Consider the following 21,262-nt stretch of genomic DNA (forward strand, 5'->3'; position numbering starts at 1 on the left):
ATATAAGATTTGCAATGATTTTCTCCTATTCTGTGGGTTTTCTTTTCACTTTCTTCATGGTGTCCTTGGAAATACAAAAGTTTTAAATTTTGATGGTGTCTTAGTTTGTCTATTTTTTTCTTTTGTTCCTTGTGCTTTTGGTGTCGTATCTAAGAAACCATTTCCTAAGGTATGATTTTTTTTTTAAAGTCCTCATCTATCATCAGATTCCCCGCCCCCCTTTTCCATACTGCTGTCATCCTCTAATTTAGCAAGCAGATAACGTCTGTCCTTATGAAAGTGAGTAATAAAATGTTGACTGGCACAGGCTTGAGTACTGAGCGTGGTGGAGACAGCTAATTTCCTATCAGGTTTGCTTTTTTCCATGGTAATGAACTTGTAACTGTGTGCATGACTGCCCAGCAAGACCTCATTTCCCAGCAGTGACATGTGTCTTTGTGACCAAGTCCTCTTCAAAGACAGGGCCAGTCCCAGCCACACAGAGGACCACATGGTCCTTGAGAACGGCAGGGCCCCAGATGGAAGAGCCTGTGTCCCTGGATGACCACATGGAGAGAGCTGCCCGTTGGCCCAGAACACTCACCCCAGCCTCTTATATTAGAAATAAATATTTTTATCTCTAAGCCATTGTATCGGGGGGGGGGGGGGCAGTCCTAACATTACAGTAGCTTCGACACACCTAAGATGTGAGATGCATGTTACTCTATACAGGGTTTCGTTAATTGTGAATTAATTGGTGTTTTTTGTGTATAGTCAGAAAGCCAGTACATCTATGCCATCCAATTCCCGGGCACAGTTCTTTATGGGATCGTGGTCAAGGGTACAGGCAGTGGCATCACTGTCCTGGGGTTCAAACCCTGGTCTTGGCTTACAGCGCATATGACCTTGGGCAAGTCACTTAATCCTCCTCATCAATCTGAGGTCAGTGTTTTCAACTTGAAAATTTAGCTAACAGTAGTACCTATTTCATAGGATGTTTCTGAGGATTCAAATGAATTAACACATATCTAGTGCTTAGAGAGAGGCTGGGACAGAGGAAGTCCTTGCCTGCCCTTATGTTTTATTATTTTACACCTTGATTAACTCCTAGTGTATGCCTTGCACACTGCTGGGTTTTGGGGCTAAAATTTTCTGGAGAAAATTAAGACAAAATTCTTTCCTCAAGGCATTGACAGTTTAATAAGGGAAGTCAGATTTAACATGGTTATATAATGGAGTTGGAACTCTAATTTGTTACAAAGTGTGTGGGATCTCAGGAGGACCCACTAGACCCTGGCTGTGAGTTGAAAAGCTTTAAGGATGGGTAGCGAGAAGGAGGGGAGCTTATTTTAAGAACTTGGCTGAAATTCAGATGCACCATTTCCCTAGCAGCTCCTGGCCACGGAATGACTGGTCACAGCCAGTGCCTATGGGAGGGTGCTCCTGACCCCGACATACAGTCTCCTAGGTGTCTAAAGCAGAAGAGAATTGGGCAAGATGTATTTGTCTAGGTGATTCCCTGTGTGGAGCCAAGCCTTATCACAGTGTAAGAAGGAAAAATCACTGTCAAGTCCCCTTTAAAGCAGATGCTTAACACGTGATCAATCGCTTATGTGAGCAGAAGTAGTTCTGGTCGTCGTCTAACGTCTCGCTATAGCCATTTGAGGGAAGAAAGAGGAAAATTACCTGGTATCGTTAGAGCTACACCAAAATTACATTGAGCCGATCTTGCCACCAAGAGCCCAACAGACACCATGATGCTAGGCACAGAAGGCAGGGAGGGGTTCGTGGTGAAGATCAGGGGCCTACCCTGGTCCTGCTCAGCCGATGAAGTGATGCGCTTCTTCTCCGATTGCAAAATCCAAAATGGTACATCAGGTATTCGTTTCATCTACACCAGAGAAGGCAGACCAAGTGGAGAAGCATTTGTTGAACTTGAATCCGAAGATGAAGTGAAGCTGGCTTTGAGGAAGGACAGAGAAACCATGGGACACAGATATGCTGAAGTATTCAAGTCCAACAGTGTTGAAATGAATTGGGTGTTGAAGCATACAGGTCCGAAAAGTCCTGATACTGCCAGTGACGGCTTTGTCCGGCTTAGAGGACTCCCATTTGGCTGTAGCAAGGAAGAGATTGTTCAGTTCTTTCCAGGGTTGGAAACTGTGCCAAATGGGATGACACTGCTGGTGGACTTTCAGGGGCGGAGCACAGGGGAGGCCTTTGTGCAGTTTGCTTCCCAGGAGATAGCTGAAAAGGCCTTAAAGAAACACAAGGAAAGAATAGGGCACAGGTACATTGAGATCTTCAAGAGTAACCGAGCTGAAGTCCGACCCCACTACAACCCACCTTGAAAGCTCATGGCTATGCAGCAGCCAGGTCCCTATGATAGGCTGGGGGGCTGGCAGAGGGTATAATAGCATTGGCAGAGGGGCTGGGTTTGAAAGGATGAGGCGCAGTGCCAATGGTGGAGGGTATGGAGGCTATGAGGATTATGGTGGCTATAATGATAGGTATGGCTTTGGATCTGATCAATTTGGAAGAGACCTCAATTACTGTTTTTCAGGAATGTCTGATCATAGATATGGAGATGTGGGTCCAGTTTTCAGAGCACCACAGGGCACTGTGTGCACATGGGGGGATTACCTTACAGAGCCACCAAGAGTGATATTTACAATTTTTTCTTGCCTTTTAACCCCATGAGAGTACACATTGAAATTGGGCCTGATGGCAGAGTTACTGGTGAGGCAGATGTTGAATTTGCTACTCATGAAGATGCCGTGGCAGCTATGGCAAAAGACAAAGCTAACATGCAACACAGATACGTGGAGCTCTTCTTGAATTCTACCACAGGCACAAGCGGGGGAGCTTATGATCACAGCTATGTAGAGCTCTTTTTGAATTCTACAGCAGGGGCAAGTGGTGGTGCTTATGGTAGCCAAATGATGGGAGGGATGGGCATATCCAACCAGTCTAGTTACGGGGGTCCTGCTAACCAGCAGCTGAGTGGTGGCTACGGAGGTGGTTATGGTGGTCAGAGCAGCATGAGTGGATATGACCAAGTTCTGCAGGAGAACTCCAGTGACTATCAGTCCAACCTCGCTTAAGAGAGAAAGAGCAATAAACAACTGCAACAGAAACAAAAGCTGTGCATTTATGGGAGTTGAATGGAGTGGGAGAGATGTCAGGCATATCCAGTGTGATTGGTAAATGGGAAATATCATTGATTCTGATCACTCTTGGTCAGCTAGCTTCTTTGTTTTCTTTTTCTTTCTTTCTTTCTTTCTTTCTTTCTTTCTTTCTTTCTTTCTTTCTTTCTTTCTTTCTTTTTCTTTCTTTCTTTTTCTTTCTTTCTTTCTTACTTTCCTTCTTTCTCTCTTTTTTTTTTAAAGAAAACAAGCAAAAATTATGTTTAACAGTTTTGCATTACAGGCTTGCGATTCATGCTTACTGTAAAGTAGAAGTCAAGATTGTTTTAAAACTTCAAGCTCAGTAATTTTGAACACTGAAACGTTCATCTAGGATGTAATAACAAAGTTCAGTATTGACCATAACTGTTAAAACAACTTCCAGCTTTCCTCAAGTTAGTTACATTGTAGGAGTGTACCTAAGCAATAAGCATATTTAGGTTAAAGCAAGTTCACTTACGTTAAATGTTGCTCTTATACCACAATCCATTGAAAACTTTGGATGCGTGTTGAGAAACATGCTTTTCTGTAAAACTCAAATATAGGAGCTGTGTCTACGATAATAAAGTGAAAACATTTGGCATGTTTGTTAATTCTAGCTTTTTGGTTTAATATCCTGTAAGGCACGTGAGTGTACATGTTTACTTTTTTTAAAAAAAAAAAAACTCCAAGACAATTTTGAGATGTCATACCAATACTTTAGGAGTTTGGTCATGTTGTTTGTATGAAGTTCTGAGGCTTTGATTTAAATCTTTCCTTGTGTTGTGATTTTCATTAGATGTATTGTACTAAGTGAAACTTGTTAAATAAATCTTCCTTTTAAAAACGAATAAAAAAATAAAGTAGATGCTTAAAATGTTGTTTGAAAAATACATGACCATACTCATAAACCGTTCTCCCCTCCCCTAGCCCACCAATATACTTGACTGGATTTGCTGCTCACTGTGCATCTACCAGCTAATTTATTTTCTAAGGCAAGATTGCTTTAATTATTTTACTCCCTGCTAAGAGAGGAGAGAATCTTTACATTGCTAAATATTTCACCACGGCAGTATTGTTTGTTTAAAGCCTGTGGGTTGTTCGGTAAGAAAATACAGAATGTACACTTCTAGCGCTATGGTTATTTCTGATTTTTAAAAAAATGTCTGGGGGAGAAGGAGAGACGGGGAGGAATTGGGTGGCTCAAAAGGTATTAGCAAGCCACTTCCCACAGATGAATTCCAAAACTGCAGTGAGTGATTCTAAAGCGGTCATTTGGCTCCCTCTGGTGGCCTTTTCCAGAATCACTCACTCCCCACCCCCAACCTCCCAACCCCCACGTATAACCTGATTACACACAACAAACTCCCACTTGTTTGGAAAATGGGACGGTCAACAGCGTCCCAACCCAAACTCCCGGCTATGTGTCAAAGGTGAGAGAATTGGCTGATGTCCTTAGGTCAATCTAGCCAGATAAAGAGTTTAATGGAAGAGAGAAAACTGATTCAACTCTACTCCACGCAAAAGGGATACGGCATTTTAGATGTATCTGTATGCTAGTTGTTCAGTTGCCAATACCACCCACACCCTGCTGCCTTAGTCTACAGCAGAAAGCCCATTTAGATTCAGTACATCTCAGGGTCTCGTCACCCCTCCATCTCCCAACCAAAAAAAGTGCTCAAGGGACTTGTAAAGGTGAATGACGCCCTCTGTTGGCTCAGATAAGTCCTGAATGTGAAATTTTAATTTCTCTATTAGGAGTAAAACAATCTGAGAGTAAAACAGAGCTATATTTCTGAGACTTTTAGCATTCCAGGACTCCTCCCTCTCCCCTATGATATTAGTTGCACATTTCTAATTGGTTGATAAAAGATAGTTAATGATTAAGAAATCAATGAAGTTCATGCACAATTTGCATTCTGTTCATTGTGTGTGTGTGCACGTGTGGTTTCTGAACCACACCCAATTTCTGAACTGCAATTGGGTAGTGGGATATAGATCACAGGGGTGCCAAGGTTTTCTGGGGTCCAGGGAGTCGGTCCCCTAGAGGCCAAAAGCAGATGAGGTAAGACACCGCTCACCTGCTGGGTATTCCCTTCTACCTGGGGGGTCCTCAGCCCCCAGGACCAGGGGCCATTTCTTGGCCGCCTTTCTATGATGCTATATAATTACATGGACCATTGTGCCTGGATCTCATTGTGATGGCCGTCATGGAACATCACTGGGGAAGGGGTATTTGTTCTTGGATGCACAACGAGCTGTCCACAGACCTTCAGTTCAGTCCACAGACTCGGCAAACCAGAGGCTAGTTTCTCATGAGCTCTCATTTCCTCAGCCCCAAGCTTATCCCCTCTGACCTGACTGCAGAGGAAGGAGGGTTCAGCTCAAGGCCACCTCATGGGTGACCTCACAAACCCAGCTGGCTCTGACTTAATTCAGTCATCCAGTTTTTTAAAAATAAGCTTGACGCAGCGACCACGCACAAGGGCCTGGATGCTGTGGGAATTGAAAACTCTGTAGAACACAGTCCCTGCCCTCAAGAAGCTTCCTTTCTAACAGGGATGCAGAAGATAGGTGGTGCATTTAAGGTGAAGTCTAGTGACCAGCACAAGGGTGGTGTGCAAACCTGGAACACGGCACTCGCCATCCTGTTGTGCGGAAATCATTTGTTATGTGTCTGTTTCTTAAATGAAAGAGACCTAGTGTTTCCTTTTTCCTTCCCTCTCTCCCAGCCTCCCTCCTCCTCCTTCTTTTCTCTCTCTCTTTCCTTCTTTCTTATCACCAGGCACAACACTGTGAACTCTGCAGTGATCAGAGCAAATACAAGCAGAGTGGGTGGTTGGGGGACACTAGCTCATACATACATGATGCTGCGGGTGTTGGGGGGTGTTAGGTGATGCCTCCTCTTCCAGTGGGTGTTTGGCTGTGACAGTGCGTGTCACACCTGGCATTCAACCATCTAACTGGGAGCCCCCTAAAGAGGCCACAAACTGCCAATCCAGGCCCCTCTGCTGCCAGCCTTGTCCCTGATTCTTCCAGGTTCCATCCGACCCAATCTAGCCGATAGATAGTTCTCGTCTTTCCTTTTTCAAGTTGTTTCCAGTTTGCAGCTGTTGGGAATATGGTGCTGCTATGACCTTTCTTGCATGTGTCTTTTGGTGCAAATAGAGACAAACCTGGTTAGATATTTACCCAGGAGTGGACCTGGTAGGTCATAGGAGGTGGGTGTTTTCAGCGGTAGTGGATGTTACTTGTTCTGATGACTATTACTGCTTAGCCAATTAGCCCCAAATTTGCTGTTGAAACCACCACCATTTATGGTCTCTATTGTGTGGGTCATGAATTCAGGCAGCCTTGGTGGCGGTCCTCTTCATCTGGATTGACTAAGGTCATTGAGGGTTGGCCACCATGTGGTCTGGGCTTCACTGATATCTAAGGCACCTCGAGTGCCTTAGTGGGGACAGCTGGGAGGCTGGGACCATCAGGATCCTCAGAGAGGCCTCTCCAGGGTGGCAATCGGGGGTTGGGGGGAGGATGTCTGCATGGCTGAGAGCCCCCCAGAACCGGTGTTTGAGGCTGAGGCAGAGATCTACCAGCTGCTCCTCAAGGAGCCTCGGAAGTGAGGCAGCATCACCTCTGCCACCATCCACCTGTCATGTAAGCCACTGAAGGGTCACGGGAGGAGAGCGAGCCCCACTCATGTGTGGGAGGAGCAGAGGTTTTGTGGCCGATGTGATTTGCCGCACTGCCTGATACTTCCTTAACGTCATCATAGGAGATTTTTAATACCAACTTTTGTGGGCGCACGCATATCTAGAAGCCTCCTTCTTCCCATCACCAGCTACAGGGCGGGCTTTCCCTGCTCCCCAAGAACCTGCCTCAGTCTCTACAGGGAGAAACTTGAGGCAAGAGCATTATCTGTCTTCGTTTCCTACTTGATCCACAAACTTACCCGCCAGTCACCTGGCTCCTCCTGCCTTTCCTCTTCATCAGGGCCAGCCTGCCTCCCACCCCCACCTCCTGGTCTCCTCAGGACTTGGGCCCCAGCGGCCCCACCCCATCTCTACTCTGTCTTCAGTCTCCCCAACTCTACAGCTTCTTTCCTCCCAGACACAACTCTTAACCGGACTGTTAAAAAGTACTGAAAACTTAAAGTGGACACATTAAGCGTTTTGGCTTTTTAATGTATTTTTAGTGGTCAACTGTGAATTTTAAAGTTGACCTCAAATCCAACAGAGGAGAATGACTTAAGAGGAGGGAAGGGGGTGAGAGGGGGATTTTTAATTAAACAATTTACATACACACACATATGTGTAATAGGATCTATAAACAAAATACTTATATATAAAATATATATATATAAGAAAATATATACATATACTATTTTTTTTGAAGGGTCTTGAACAGGAGAGACATTTTCCAACTTAACAAAATACGAGTTCAAGCACTTCTTATAATTGTAACCAGAGAAAAGTGTTGACAGTGATGAACGTGTCTAGGGTTTACAGATTCTTAGAGCACTTTTCCTCCGTAACTTCCCATAGGGATATGGGATTGAAAAGAAGCTTGAAATCTTGTTTGCCAGATCCCTATATTTGGATAATCTTCTGTTTGGATAATCTTCGATACTCAAGTGATTTAAAGGAAAGGCAAGGCTGGCGGGGGGGCGGTGGAGACGGCAGCGGCGGCAGGCAGTGGAGACGGCGGCGGCAGGCAGTGTAGGCGAAGGTGGAGGCGGCTGGCGGTGGAGACGGCGGTAGCGGCGGCGGCTGGCGGTGGAGACGGAGGCGACGGCGGCGGCAGGCGGTGGAGACGGGGGCATCGGCGGCTGGCGATGGAGGTGGTGGCGGCGGGCAGTGGAGCCAGCGGCTGATGGTCGGCTGAGCGTGTGCGGGGTGGGAGACTAGGCTGCGGCGTTTCTGCTGCCTCCATAAGGAGCACCGAGGAGGCCGCGGCGCTTGAGGTCCCAGGAAGCGCGGAGGCGCTGCGGGCTGGGGTCTGGGGCTTCGGGCGCCCGCCCAGCCATGGTGACCGCGGGAGGTGGTTGGAGCGGCAACGCTGCGACCCGGGGCCGTGCGGGGCCGGGACAGTCGCGGCCCTGAAGCCGGCGGGGCCCAACCACAGAAATGAAACGGAGCTGCTGCCGCCGCCGCCGCCGCCAGCCGCCCGCCGGGAGGATGGGGCTCAGCGGGCGGCAGAGCTGCCCCAGCCCCAGCCTCTACCCCTGCGCCGGCGAGGGCCGCCCAGGAGGCAGCGACTGGAGGAGCGGACTGGACCGGGCCCACAGGGCCCGAAGTCAAGGAGCAGGATGTGATAACTGGACTTAGAACCCTGCTCTTCAGGAAGCTCAGTAATCCTGACATATTTTCATCCACTGGAAAAGCTAAACTTCAACGGCAACTTAGGATGACTGTCAGTTACAGAGAGGAAGCCTGGCTGTTTCTTTGTCTGGACTGATGGGCGGCGCTAGTCTTTGGCCAATCCCTTCTTCAGGCTATGCAACCAACACTCCCAGCTGTACCGTCTCACTATCATGCTCCTCCCAGGAAAAGCGGCACCAGTTGCCCTTCCAGCCTACAGCCGATGAGCTGCACTTCCTGACAAAGCATTTCAGCACAGCGAGTGTGCCCGATGAGGAGGGTCGGTAGTCCCCGGCCCTGCGGCCCCGCTCCTGCAGTCTCAGCCCTGGACGGTCACCAGTTTCCTTTGACAGTGAAATAATAATGATGAATCATGTATACAAAGAAAGATTCCCCAAGGCCACCGCACAAATGCAAGAGCGTCTAGCAGAGTTCATTTCCTCCAACACTCCAGACAGCGTGTTGCCCTTGGCAGACAGAACCTTGAGCTTTATCCATCATCAGGTGATTGAGATGGCCCAAGACTGCCTGGATAAATCTCGGAGTGACCTCATTACCTCACGCTACTTCTACGAACTTCAAGAGAATTTAGAAAAACTCCTGCAAGATGCTCACGAGCGCTGAGAGAGTTCAGAATTGGCTCTTGTGATGCAGCTGGTGAAAAAGCTGATGATTGTCATTGCCTGACCAGCGCGCCTCCTGGAGTGCCTGGAGTTTGACCCTGGAGTTCTACCACCTGTTAGAAGCAGCTGAGGGCCACGCCAGAGAGGGACAAGGGATTAAATGTGACATTCCCCGCTACATCGTTAGCCAATTGGGCCACGGGATCCACTAGAGGAAATGGCCCAGTTAAGCAGCTATGACAGTCCTGACACACCGGAGACAGATGATTCAGTTGAGGGCCATGGGGCTTCTCTGACATCTAAGAAGACACCCTCTGAAGAGGTCTTCGAAACCATTAAGCTCATCAGCAATGGCGCTTATGGGGCTGTATTCCCGGTGAGGCAAAGTCCACCCGACAGTGCTTTGCCATGAAGAAGATCAGCAAGCAGAACCTGATCCTGTGGAGTCAGATCCAGCAGGTCTTCGGGGAGCAAGACGTACTGACTTTTGCTGAGAACCCCTTTGTGGTCAGCATGTTCTGCTCCTTTGAGACCAAGAGCCACCTGTTCATGGTGATGGAGTGTGTCGAAGGAGGGGACTGTGCCACTCTGCTGAAGAACATCGGGGCCCTGCCTGTGGCCATGGTGCGCCTGTACTTTGCAGAAACCGTGCTCGCCCTGGAGTACTTACACAACTATGGCATCGTGCACCGTGACCTCAAGCCTGACAACCTGCTGACTACATCTGTGGGGCACATCAAGCTCACTGACTTTGGCCTTTCTAAAATTGGCCTCATGAGTCTGACCACAAACTTGTATGAGGGCCACATTGAAAAGGATGCTCAGGAGTTCCTGGACAAGCAGGTATGCGGGACCCCGGAGTACATCGCGCCTGAGGTGATCCTGCATCAGGCCTGTGGGAAGCCAGTGGACTGGTGGGCCATGGGCATAATCCTGTATGAGTTCCTGGTGGGTTGCGTCCCTTTCTTTGGAGACATTCTGGAGGAGCTCTTTGGGCAAGTGATCAGTGATGAGATTGTATGGCCCGAGGGGGATGATGCCCTGCCTCCGGACGCTCAGGACCTCACGTCTAACCTGCTCCACCAGAACCCTCTGGAGAGACTGGGTACAGGCAGTGCCTGTGAGGTGAAGCAGCACCCATTCGTTACTGGTCTGGACTGGACAGGACTTCTTCGCCAGAAAGCCGAATTTATTCCTCAGCTGGAGTCAGAGGATGATACCAGCTACTTTGACCCCCACTCAGAGTGATACCACCACGTGGACTCGGAGTACGAGGAGGAAGTGAGTGAGGATGGCTGCCTTGAGATCCGCCAGTTTTCTTCCTGCTCCCCAAGGTTCAGCAAGGTGTACAGCATCATGGAGTGGCTCTCCCTGCTCGAGGAGCGCCGGACGCTGCCCCCCACCAAGCGCAGCCTGAGCGAGGAGAAGGAGGACCGCTTGGAGGGCCTGGCAGGGCTGAGGGGCCGAGACCGGGGCTGGATGGTCGGCTCCCCGGAGATCTTACGGAACCGGCTGTCAGTGTCGGAGTCATCCCACACGGAGAGTGACTTGAGCCCTGCGCTGACCGTGCGTCGCCACTGCTCAGGCCTCCTGGATACGCCTCGCTTCCCTGAGGGCACCGAGGAGGCCAGAGGCACCCCCAGGAGGCAGCAGCCGGAGGACGCATGGCTTCTGACACCCCCGTCTGGAGAAGGGGGACCCGTGCCTGCCCCTGAACAGCTGGTGGAGTGGCGGCTGAAGCTGGATGCAGAGCCTGTTGGCCAGAGAGGTGCTTCCAGCCCAGGTATGAACCAGCAGGTGCCCAGAGGGCGTAGGCTGGAGGACACGGCGGGGAGGGGAGGCTCAACTGCACTGCAGGTCTCACTGCTTAGTTGGCCTACAGGTGTGGAGACTCAAGGAGGCCGTGGGACCCCACAGCCGGCTGAGGGAGCCACAGCCAAGGCCATCAGTGACCTGGCGGTGTGCAGGGCCCGCTACTGGCTGCTCTCTGGGGACTTGATAGAAAAGCACATCACTCACCCCGTCAACAAAGTGATCGAGTCCGCCTTGGCCACAGCCCTGTCCCTTCTCATTCCTGTGGAGCACCACACCTGCTCTCCACTGGCCAGCCCCATGTCCCCACATTCCCAGTCATCCAACCCGTCATCCAGGGACTCTTCTCCAAGCAGAGACTTCTTGCCAGCGCTCAGCAGCTCAAGGCCCCCCATCATCATCCACCGAGCTGGCAAGAAGTATGGCTTCACCCTGTGGGCCATCTGTGTCTACATGGGTGATTCGGACGTCTACACCGTGCACCATGTGGTATGGCATGTGGAGGACGGAGGTCCAGCCAGTGACGCAGGGCTTCATCGGGGGACCTCATTGCCCATGTCAATGTGGAGCCTGTGCACGGGCTGGTACACACAGAGGTGGTGGAACTAATCCTGAAGAGTGGAAATAAGGTGCCTATTTCAGCAACTCCCCGGAGAACACATCCATTAAAGTGGGGCCAGCTCGGAAGGGCAGCTACAAGGCTAAGATGGCCCAAAGGAGCAAGCGGAGCTGGAGCAAGGATGGGCAAGAAAGCAGAGAAAGGAGCTCCCTATTCCGGAAGATCACCAAGCAGGCCTCCCTGCTCCACATCAGCCGCAGTCTTCCTTCCCTTAACTGTTCCTTGTCATCAGGGGAGATTGGGCCAGGCTCTCCCACACATAGCCACAGCCTTTCCCCCCCGATCTCCCACTCAGGGCTACGAGGTGACCCCTGATGCTGTGCATTCAGTGGGGGGGAATTCATCACACAGCAGCTCCCCCAGCTCCAGCGTGCCCAGTTCTCCAGCCAGCTCCGGTCACGCGCGGCCCAGCTCCCTGCATGGTCTGGCACCCAAGCTCCAGCGCCAGTACCGCTCTCCACGGCGCAAGTCAGCGGGCAGCATCCCGCTGTCACCCCTGGCCCACAGCCCTTCTCCACCAACAGCAGCCTCACCCCAGCGTTCCCCATCACCCCTGTCTGGCCACGGAGCCCAGGCCTTCCCTGCCAAGCTTCACTTGTCACCTCCCTTAGGCCGGCAACTCTCCCGACCCAAGAGCGTGGAGCCACCCCGCTCACCACTACTTAAGAGGGTACAGTCAGCTGAGAAACTGGCGGCTGCACTTGCTGCTTCTGAGAAGAAGCTTGCCACTTCTCGGAAACATAGCCTTGACCTGCCCTACCCTGAGCTAAAGAAGGAACTGCCACCCAGGGAAGTCAGCCCTCTGGAGGTAGTTGGGACCAGGAGTGTGCTGTCTGGGAAGGGGGCGCTGCCGGGGAAGGGAGTGCTGCAGCCGGCTCCCTCGTGGGCCCTGGGTACCCTCTGCCAAGACCGGGCTGAACAGCGAGAGTCACTGCAGAAACAGGAAGCCATCCGAGAGGTCGACTCTTCAGAGGATGACACTGATGAGGGGCCTGAGAATAGCCAAGGTGTGCAGGAGCCAAGCTCGGTACCTAACCCAGAAGTAGGCCAGGATCCACCCCTCAGAGGAGCAGGAGAAGGTGAGGAAGAGAATGCCTTCTTGCCCAGGGACCTCAGGAGCCAGGGCCCAGGGGACCCAGGCCTATTGACAGGGGTCACACTGGGATGTCCCAAAATGGAAGGCCCTAGTGTCCCCAGAAGAGGCTTGGGATCCTACAGGCCTTTGAAGAGGCTGCTAGCCCCTAGTCATCAGCCCCCAGCCTGGGTAGGGCTGGACCCACAGACCCCATCCCTGCTGAAGGCTGCTGGGAGGCCCCAGGACCTCTACACCCAGGCACTAACAGCACTTTGTCCGAGCTCTTCAGGACTCATCCCCACCGGTTGCTCTGCTGCCTCTACTTCTGGAGAGCTGGGCCCATGGTCCTGGAAATTCCTTATCGAGGGCCCTGAGATGGCATCCCCAAGCAGAAGGGCAACAACAGAAGGTGGGCTGGCCCAGGATTTGGAAGCAACAACTTCAGTCCACCCTACAAACCTGTCTCCCAGACAGGAGGGGAAGTCATGGCCACCCAGTGCCCCTGGAGTGGCCCATCTGCTTTGTGAGGTTCCCAGCCAAAGCTGGCTCTGGGAGCCTCAGTGTGCACAAAGAGAGAAAGAGGAGCCAGCTCTGGGCATCACCAAAGTGCCTGATGCCTCAGGTGACAGGAGGCAGGACGTTCCATGCAAAAGCTGCCCCCTCACCCAGGAGCCCGGGCGCAGCCTGCTCCAGAAGGGCAGAGACCCAGGGGGCCCTCAGAAGCATTAGGACTTGGCATTGGCACCCGATGAGTTTTTAAAGCAAACATAGCAGTTGTTCGCCATTTCTTGCACTCAGACCTGTATAATACATACTCTTGGAAACCATCAAAAAAATAAATAAATAAAATAAAGGAAAGGCAAACTGTATCTATTGCTTTTTGGAAAGATTCTTGTTCATTTCAAGATTGCCCAGTTAATCTCCAAAGTGGTTTCACCAAAAAGGAAAACTATATCTATTGCTTTTTGGAAAGGTCTTTATTGCTCATTTCAGTGACAAAAACCCCAGGAAATATTCCAAAAAGTCGAACACAGTGGGAGAAAGGACCCTCGGAGAGGGAAAACCTACAGTCCCAGTTCTCGACCCCGGACTACCTACTATTGGCAGCACCAGGGATGGAACCCCCTGGACTGCGCCTGCATGGGGCGGTGCCCGGGCTGAGCAGGCATCAGGTCAGGTGCAACCCAGCCTGCTCCTGAGAGATGATAAATCACCTGAGCAGCAACAAGATGTTCAAGATCATGCAGGTTGCATGCTGCCTACAACTTGCTTATCTTAACTGCGAGCCCTCCATCTCCCTGAGGATTCTCAGACAGACAATTAGAGCTTTTGATTAATCAGTGGCGTCAGTCATGGATCAGGCTCTCCTGTTACTCAGCAGTGAGCAGAATGCACCGGCCTTTGCACCTCCACCGCCCTAGCATCCGGCCTTGGTGACAAAGTGCTAAAAGCCTCAAGTTGACATCCACCCTGTCGTGCCCTGGAGCAAATCCACATCCACAAAGGGTGACCAGTGAGCCAGCAAATGCTGCCAGACCACCCACGGGGAAGAACTGCTGTTTGGACTCCGTGGGATGAAGCATGCGGAGGGATGGGGCTTCTTGTTTACAAATCCTCTCATTCCAGCTGGCCTATCCTGACATGCTCGAAGTTCCAGAGAATGCACACCTGTGGCCGCCCTCATTTTGTTTCCACGAGTCAAACAGACAGCAGCTAGCTGTGTGACCTTGGGCCAATCACTGACTCCTCTGAGCCACATCTTTTCCATCTGGGCAGATCGAACTTGACAGTGCAGATCCACTTGGTACCCAAATTCTATTTTATTTGTCAGGCTTGAATGGTAGGCTTCTAACCAATGCTAGATATTCGTCTGTGCCAGACGGTACTAAAATCATCCATTGTATTGCATCCACCTTCCAGTGACCCTCTGAGGTAGGTCCTATTATTATGTCCAGTTTTACATATAAGGAAACAGTGGCACAGAGACACTAAGGGGCTTTCCTAAGGCCACACAGCTAGCAAGTGGCAGAACCCAGGATTCAAACAGTAGCTGGTTTTGGAGGCTAAACTTTAGCCACCTGTTGTACCATGAGATCCTGGAAGATGGGCATCTCAGAGGGTCCTGCCCAGAGCTGCACAGCTGGCAAGTGGGTCCCAGATGAAAGCCAGATTTTGTCTGAATCTAAGAAAGTCCATCCTTTCACCACTCTGCTGTATGAGCTCCCATGTGCTGTTTATAATATCAGACTCTTGTAAACATAAAGGTAAATGTCCAGAGGCAGGGCATTTGTTAAATAAACAGTGGAACAGATGTACAAAACAATACACCTTAACATTATATGGGAGAGTATTTATTCACATGAGACGATGTCTACGATATATTAAGGGCAGAAGGCAGTTAACAAAGCAGTGAGTAGCTTAAATTCGCATGGAATCCTGGAAAGGGTAATGGAAAAGAAGAGTGAAATACAACGTCTAGCCTATTAGCTTGGGAAACGTGTGCACATTCTGGCAATACTGACGCTGATGAAGGTACGTGGATGTGGGAACTCGTATAAACCGCTGGAGGGAGTATAGACTGGTGAAACCACTTTGGAAGTCAACCAGGCAATCTTGAAATATCTTGAAAATCTTTACCCTTCAATCCAGCAATTCCAGTTCTAAATACACATCTTAAGAAACCCTTGAAGAAGTGCACGAGGAAATTTCTGCATGGAGTTTCTTGCAGTATTGGTTGTCACAGTGAAATGTTGGGGACGACCTAAAATTTAACAACAGAGGAATAAATAACGTGAACACAGCTGCTTAAACAGATCAGTTAGTGCTACAAATACCAACATGGAGAGATTTGAAAACTAGAGAGTGGAAGTAACAGGTTTCATTTCAATATGCACAGTAATGACTATTTGTGTAAATAATATAAACACACACACTAGACACACATGTACATACATGTATACATACATCCCGGAGGGAGAGATATTAATCCATGTTATTAACAAGGGGATGCCAACTTTATCTGAAACGTTTTGTTTGTACACACACACATACACACAGACTCAGACACACACTGTGACCAGATGTTCACATTAATCAGTGCTGCTGGGGAGCAGTATGGGTGTGTTTGTTTGATTATACTTTCTGCATGACAGTTTTTTCAACCCCCACCCCTCACAAGTGTGCTGTCATTTTTATAAAAAGTATTAGACCTAAGAGGGAAACAGGAGTTGGGCTGGTGAGAGGAAGGAAGGGAGTTCCATGCCGAAAAGTGAAAAAGAGCGCACAGCCCATCTGTGGATCCAAACGGGGCCAGTGTGGCTGGAGCGTGAAGATGGGAAGTTCACGTGTTCTATTTCTTCTTTTCCTATATTATTTTAAAAAATCACCCCCTCCGCATTCTTGAAAGCTGCACTTCATTATGAGCACTTGACTCGGCAATAAAAGGAAACAGAGATAAACTGTACAGCACAGGGAATTACACCGGTATCTTGCAATAACCTATAATGGAATTTAATCTGCAAAAATACCAAATCACTATGCAATACACCAGAAACTAACACAATGGTATAAATCAAATATATGTCAATCAAAAATAAAAGGCTTTCTGGTGGTTTTGAGCAAAGCAGCCTGCAGGACCAGGGGAGCCAGGGAGTGTGGGACAAACACTTCCTAATGCTGACCCCGGGGAGAGAACCACCCCTGCTCCAGCCTCAAGAGGCCGGTCTCCTGGGACTTGTGCTGCTGGTGGCCTGACACCAGCCATGGGCCAGCAGCTGTGTTTTGTCTGGGCCACTCTGTGCGCTTTTATGAGCTGACTGGTTTTGATCTCCCCAACTCCCTCTTGCTGTTTCCTGTATTAGGGTTTTATCTTTCAAGGGGCCCAGGAATCCTGTATCTGGTTGAGATCATGGTGATGGGGCCTGGCTGCGGTGACTGATCCGCTGAGACAGGGGCAAATCTGGTGCTGATGAGAACAGGCTTCTCACCTCTGCTGAGCTGGCTCTGCCCTTTTTTCTGGGATCCTCTCTGGAAGGTCAATCTGGGACCTTTGAACCATGACACAGAACTTGGGAGGGAGGGAGAGGGTGCCTGGGAGCAGTGAGCAGAGTTGGTGTCAGGACCCTGGAAGCAGCCCCACACCTGCATGAGGACAGAGCCCCGGCCCCAACGCCATCATGCTCTTTCTCTGTCTGTCTCTCCCTGGCTTCCAGGGAGGAAAATTATGATAGTGATAGAAGGTGGTGCTAAAAAAAAAAAACCAACAAACCCAGATTTTGGAATCTGAAAGATCTGGGTTTGAATCCCAACTCTGTCACTTTAACTCTTTAACTGTGAAGTGGGGATATTGACCCCAACCTTACAGGAATGAGATGCGATGATTTGTATTAAATACCCAGCATAGTGTCTGATAATTGCTGTGTTCTCAGGGCCCATCTAAACCAGGGGGAAATGATTTTTTCTCCCTTATTTGCCTCAGCAGTGCTACTTGGCGTTTGCCCACTGTGGAGGCTGCCCAGGGACACGGGGAGCTTGCAGAGAAAGTCAGCCAAAGACCCTCAGACCCTCAGACCCTATCCATTATGGTCCACGGGCTTTTAAAGCTCTGCTTTGGGGAACTTTGGGAACTTGGTCCTCCTCAGATGTCAGCTTAACAGACTGCCTTTCATTTAAAACCACTTCTGTCTGATTTGATAAGAACTTCCAAAAGCAAAAACAAAAGCAAAACATCCTAACCCCAGCCAGGTTACTGAGGTCAGATGTGAAGTTAAAAAAATAAGAGGTGGTTGAGATATTTTTATCATTTAAAGCATATTATAGATTTCTTATTGCCTCAAAAAAATTTTTTTTAAAGTTCCACCCCAAGCTGGTTAAAATGATACGCCCACGGAGGAGGGGCAGGAACACCTAATCTCCTCACACCCCCCTGCCATCCTCCTCCCCACTACAGACACAGTAATTTTCCAGAACAGATCTGATCAAGCAAGTCTCCAGCTGAAATCCTTTAACGGGTTCCCATTACACTCAGGATAAAACCCCAGTACCTTTACATAATATACCTGGGTCTGTCCACCTGTTTACCTTTTCAGCCTTTTTTCTTATTGCTTCTTACTTGTGCTTTTCAAATCAATTCTAACCAGGCTCCCACAGTTCATAAAATCTGAAACGTTGTCAACCATAAGATGCACCATCATTTTTGTGACATCAAGGAAGAAATTCTGCAGATTACAATTATAAAACACTTATAATTTTTGTTTTGGGTTGGGTTTTGTATATGTATGTTTTATTGAAGTATAGTCAGTTTGCAATGTTGTGTCCCCGGACACAGCTACATTTCAAGAGGGATTGATAGGAAAACGATCTCTGTAGGTGAAAGGCTTATAAAAGGTTGCCAGAAATTTTTTGCTTGTTTGTGTTTACTCTTTACTGCTTTTTTACTTAATTTTGTAAACTACTCTTTTACCATTGGTTATTTGGCGCCATAACCTATTTGTTTTTGAATGAATCTGAACCACTTTTCTTAAGTATAGACTGCCGTGGTGGGGGTGGGGGGGGTCCCTGGGCTCCTGGCGGCCTCCTGTCCATGGCAAAACAATGGGACACTTTGCTCAGACATTCTGGAAGCTCTGCTGAACTTAGACTGAAACCATGATTGAGGTTTCACTGAAGTCCCTGAAGGCATTTTGTAGGGCATGTGGTATCTCATTGTGTCCAGGTGACAGGGGCCCCTCAGGCTGTTCTTGCCCAGCTAATGGAAGGCCCGAGTCTCCAGCTGGGGGAGGAGGCCCCGGGAGCAGCTCTGCCAGCGCAGTCATTGTTCCCACCCTGGAACCATAGTTTGGCCTAGGATCCCAAGATGATGTGTGTCTTAGGCTCAGTGGAGATGTTCAGCCTGGGCCTCTTAAAGGGGTTCCTCCTTCCATTCCTGACTCAGACCCCAGGCCCAGGGCAGGGAGGCTCCACTCCTGCTGGGAGCCTTTCTCCATTGCACCACCTCCTGGTGACTCTCCTCGGTGTCCACCCCTGTACGGGGCACCCTGCCCCTCCCCATTTTCATCCCCCTCTTCCTACACCCTCTGGGGTACCCACAAGGACAAGGGTGAGGCTGGAGAGGCTCCTAGATGCAAAGTGACAGCATGGGCTGCCCCTCGGGGTCTGAGAGTCAGTCCCCAGCAGTGGAGTGGGGAGTGGAGTGCTGGGGACCCACAGAAGCATGTTAGGAAAAGGCATCAAGTTTGGTCCTCAAGTTAATGATGCACTAAGAGATTCACAAACACCAAGAGCGACCTCACAACACTCGAGAGGCCTCCACTGATGCCAAGAGCTGGGGAAGTGGTGAGAAGGATGACCCAGAGCGAAGCAGTGCCTGGGATGGAAATCAATCAAGCAGCCGTGTTTACAGAGTAGGAAATGGATGCTTTTAATTGCTAATTGGTCTTGAGACCCCTACAAAGATATATATATATATTTAAATGTGGCCTAAATGCTCTCCTTACAGGAGCAGGGAAGGAATTACAGTTTATTCAGAGGCTAACATGCTGCTGATTGAAGTACAAAGAAGAGCAATCAAGGTTGGCTTTATTTTTTTTTTCACATGGCATTTAACATTTACAAAGAAAATGATTTCAAGGGGTGCAGGCTAGAAAGAAACAAGCTGCTGTAAACAGTTACCCATCAGCCAAACGCTCCCATCACTAGGAATACTCCCCCATCCTCACGTCTTGCCACCCCCTCCCCATAAGCAGCATCGGAATGCAACAGGAATTATCCTTTTGTCCGTGACTCTCAGGGAAGGGGGATGAAGGGTCAGACCTGAGGGCATCCGGGCATCCAGGGTGCTCTGAGTTCCCAGGACCTGGTCTTGGATAACTTCCCAGACACAAAGCTCCCTTCCCAACACAGGCAGGGAGGCAGCCTCACCTGATGCCCCCAACTCAGGGGAAAGGAGGGGAAGCTTCCTAGCCTCACGTGCCTGCTCCCCAGAAGTAGCCTCCGGAGCCCCTCAATACTGCTTTTTAATACGGGAGAAAGGCCAGAGAGTCTGAGGACAGGAAACTGGACCAGCGTGGACCGCAAGCCTGTGGACTACCCTTGAAGAATTCCACCCTTGCTGGCATATTGAGTGAGAAAGTGGCCTTTCCCTGGAGTCCTCAAGCCCCAGTGGCGTCTCACAGGACAGGTTACAATGTCAGTGGGTTGACAGACCTGGGAATCTCAAGCTCATTGGTAATACAATGTGTTTGAATCTCCCTTGAGTCAAGGGGGATGGATAATGCTGTTTACTGCCTATGCCAGGGCAGAATCAAGCCAGGATAAGCCTTGAGAAACATCCTTGTGCTATTACAAAAACTAATTGTATTTTTCTAGCATAGCCCTAAACAATTCAGAATGTGAAATTTAAACAGTTTATAATAGCATTAGGAAAACTGAACTACTTTGGGATAAATTTGACAAAATAAGCATAAAAATCACACACTGCAAGCTAAAAAATACTGAAAATAAATAAATGGAAGAGACATATACCAAACTCGTAGACTGGAGGACTCAACATTATTTCAGCGTCAGTCTCCCAACACGGAACTATATATTCAAGATAGTTTTAAAATTTATACGGAAATGCAAAAATAATCAGCATTGCCAGAACAATTTTGAAAAAAAAGGACAGCGCTAGTTCTAAGGGAATAATCACACGTTGCCATAAGGATACAGACATAGCAATGGAACACAGGATCCAAAACAGACCCACCCTTACATGGTAAATTAATTTTTGTAAAAATGTCAAGGACATTTGGGAAAGTCTTCACCAAATGGTGCTGGGGCCACTGGCTATCTGTAGGGGAAAAAGAGGGAGTGCTGTCAAGGATGTGAAGCAACTGGATGTTCATGTGCTGTTGGGAATACAAAATGGGACAGCCAATTCGGAAGAACACACAGCATCTCAAGAAGTTAAACGTGCATTTCACTTCCATTTCTATGGAAGTGAATATCCATACAACGGCATGTATATAAATGTTTGTAGCATCATTATCTATAACCACCCAAAGTGGAGGCAACCCAAATGTCCATTAACTGGTGGACAGATAATGTTGTTTACCCATGGGTATGCTACGGAATACTACTCAGCGACAAAGAGGAACAGATCACAATATAACACGGACACATCTCAAAACTGTTAGGCCAAGTGAAAGGCTTCACATACAGAAGGCCCCAAGCTACATGTTTCCATGTATACAGAATTCTAGAAAAGGCAAGGCTCTAGTGACAGAAATCTCAGTAGCTGGCTGAGGTCAGGGGGAGAGGAGGGGTTCATTTATTTTAGGGTAAGGGAATTGTTCTCTACCTTGATTGTGGCAGAGGTTATATGATTGTATGAAATTACTAACATTCGGCAAATCCTTCACTTAAAGTAACTGTATATAAATAATTTTAAAAATAGGGGTCCTTAGAATGTCATTCTAAGTGAAGTAAGCCAGAAAGAGAAAGAAAAATACCATATGAGATCGCTCATATGTGGAATCTAAAAAAAACCAAACCAAAACAAAACAAACAAAACAACCCCACAAAGCATAAATACAAGACAGAAATAGACTCATAGACATAGAATACAAACTTGTGGTTGCCAAGGGGGTGGA

General features: G+C 48.8%; 2 pseudogenes; both read left to right on the forward strand.

Annotated features, from left to right (window-relative positions):
- The first annotated feature begins 1,733 nt into the window (after positions 1–1,733).
- LOC105079252 (heterogeneous nuclear ribonucleoprotein H2-like) lies at positions 1,734–3,612 on the forward strand (annotated as a pseudogene).
- A 4,418-nt stretch (positions 3,613–8,030) lies between these two features.
- Positions 8,031–15,130, forward strand: LOC105079277 (microtubule-associated serine/threonine-protein kinase 2 pseudogene; annotated as a pseudogene).
- The last annotated feature ends 6,132 nt before the right edge of the window (positions 15,131–21,262 follow it).

Source organism: Camelus bactrianus, chromosome 35, assembly GCF_048773025.1.
Source record: "Camelus bactrianus isolate YW-2024 breed Bactrian camel chromosome 35, ASM4877302v1, whole genome shotgun sequence".
Taxonomy (NCBI): domain Eukaryota; kingdom Metazoa; phylum Chordata; class Mammalia; order Artiodactyla; family Camelidae; genus Camelus; species Camelus bactrianus.